Genomic DNA, 2,955 nt, shown 5'->3' with positions numbered 1-2,955 from the left:
CCAACCAGCCCTGGCAAACTTTGCAAAGCTGAAATCCGGGCTGGAGCTAAAACCCGGACTGGATTCAATTGGCATCTGGCCGGATGGGACCACATTTGGCTGTGATTCAATGAAATGGACACTAGAGGGCACCCTTGAACCATCTATCAATGAGCTGAAGAACTGCTCAGTTCTCTTAAAGGAGATTCATAGAATCATAGAACTGTAGAGTTGGAAGAAACCACAAGGGCCATCCAGTCCAACCCCCTTCTGCCATGCAGGAAATCACAATCAAAGCGTACCCGACAGATGGCCATCCAGCCTCTGTTTAAAGACCTCCAAGGAAGGAGACCCGACCACAATCCAAGGAAGTGTGTTCCGCAGTTGAACAGTTCTTACTGTTAGAGGTTTCTCCTAATGTTGCAGTGGAATCTCTGTTCCTGGAGCTTGCATCCATTGTTCCATGTTCTAGTCTCTGGAGCAGCAAAAAAACAAGCTTGCTCCATCCTCAATATGACACCCCTTCAAATTCTTAAAGAGGGCTGTCATATCACCTCCTAACCGTCTCTCCAGGCTAAACATACCCAGCTCCCTAAGTCTTTTCTCATAAGGCATGCTTTCCAGACCCTTCACCCTTTTATTCACCCTCCTTTGGACACGCTCTGGCTTCTTAACATCCTTTTTGAATTGTGGTGCCCAGAACTGGACACAGCGTTCCAGGTGAGGCCTGACCAAGGCCGAATAGAGTGGCACTATTACTTCCCTTGATCTAGACACTATACTTCTATTGATGCAGGTGGATTATATGGGAGGAGGCAATCCTGTAGGTAACGTGGACCCAAACCATGTAGGGCTTTGAAAGTAATAATCAACACTTTGTACTTTGCCTGGAAACTAATTGGCAGCCAGTAGAGTTATTTTAAGATTGGTGTAATATGAGCATTGCCATTTGGGTTCACTGGGTGCACTGTGGATGAATAAACATAATCTTATCCTTTGTTTCAGGCAGCAAAATATCTTGGGTCAGCCCTGCAGCCAAATCTCATTCATTGTCATTTTCTCCTTTTCTGATGGATGTGCCTCCCCTCATTGATCATGTGAAAAAAGGGATGCCATAAAAGTAAAGCCCAGGACCATTCTCAGCATGATAACCAGGAGGGCTCACCAAATGCAGCAGGACAGTATTTTGACATATATGGTATAACAATGCATATTGCTTTCTAAAGACAGGACACTATGGGCATTACATCCAGAATCTAAACTACCTGACGGCACCATTATCTCAAGTGCCCAGCCCAAAACATGGGTGAACTTTTGGCTGGCATCCTATTAGGCCATTATGATGTTGTAAGCTAGACATATGGCCTCACAGCTGTTTTAGTACTTGCATTTATGATCGTGGTGGCATTGTAGCCCATAAAACCCACCTTTTAAAGGGAAGCAGCCATAGCAAGTGAAGGAATACTGTAGTGGTGGCAAACAGAAAACTAAAGGACTATGCATCCAGCCCCCTCCTGATGTACATGAAAAAGGTAATAAAAGTTCAGCCCCAATTTTATTGGGGCTATTCTTAATGTTGACATGTGCTTTCATATCAGGGTTCTCCTTCTTTGATATGCAACTATTAATTCTTGATATCTGTAATCTTTTTTAAAATATTTAAATTTATTAAGATAATATAAAAAATAAAACAATAGATGATGGCTAAAACCCACAAAATATTACAAATATAAAAATGGACATTCAAAAGTGCCACACATATATAATCCTATACAGATTGAATTGTTTGGAAAACATCAGTCAACAGACAAGTTGGTGAGTGGACAGTTATGTAATTTGTGTTAACAAAACCAATAAAAGGTAGCCATTTTTCATTAAAAGATTCTTGGTTGTATTGTACTAAATTACATTTCAATGTATCCAGTAGCTTAAAATAAATTTTAATTTATTTTAAAGTTTTAAAAATTTGAAATTAATTCTTTTTTTAAAAAAACTACTCTTTTAAAATTTTCTTAATAAACATCACATCTTACCGAATTGTCACTTTAACCCCATGATATTGTAATTTAAAGGTATAATTTTAATTATGTTAGTTGTCTATTATGTCACAATTATTAGCATTACATTCAGTGATTTGTGAGCAACATTGGTACAAAAACATTTCTAAGGATTCTGCATGTTGTGTTATGGGAGGAGGCCAGTGGGGGTTGACAGCATGAGTCACAACACAGCCTTCTGGCAACAGGGGCTAGAAACATCATTCTTCACTAACATGGCAGAACTTTGGCTTTTAAGGTGGGCTTTAGGGTTTAGTGCAGGAAACAAAACTCCATAGTGTCACATGCGGGATCTCTGTTAATGATTTGTTGAGGATGGGCCTGAACAAACAGGCCAAAATAAAGCTGCTTTGGGTCTCTTTGGAGGTATGCTGTTTAAATGATGTGTGAGTCCTGAGAAGCCAGAAGCCATGCCAAAGCCATGCTCCCATCCTAAGAACTGGAACACAACTTTGGTGCAACTTCTGGCCTCTTACGATGTGTGTGTCATTTAAACAGCATACGTCCAAAGAGACCCGAAGCAGCTTTATTTTGACCTGTCTGTTCAGGCCCGTTGTTTCCATACCAACACAACCTTTTCTTCTCCATTGATGGCTCATGCTTGGAGAAACTGCTGTCTGTTCCTATGTCCTTCCAGACAGGGCTTTTATTATCCAGTGACCCTGCCCAGTTTGAGCATTTTTACGTGGAGTTACTCCATCTTTGTTTGTTACTCTCCCATGTTTTCCCATTGTTTTTTTCATTTTACTCTTTCTTTTTTGATCCATAAAGAATAAATTAAGGGAGATAAGAAAGAATGGTTCCATGCTGTCTTCTGAGTGGTATTCAGCGGCAGCTGGTGACTCCCATATCAATGGGGAGGTGACTCTAATCTGTTTTTTAATGTGAACTATAAAGGAGCTGTACAAAGCGTTGAATC

The sequence above is a fragment of the Sceloporus occidentalis genome, unplaced genomic scaffold, assembly GCF_023333645.1.
Source record: "Sceloporus occidentalis isolate IW3139 unplaced genomic scaffold, rSceOcc1.0.p SCAF_7, whole genome shotgun sequence".
Lineage (NCBI taxonomy): Eukaryota > Metazoa > Chordata > Lepidosauria > Squamata > Phrynosomatidae > Sceloporus > Sceloporus occidentalis.
Note: the sequence above shows the minus strand (reverse complement) of the source record.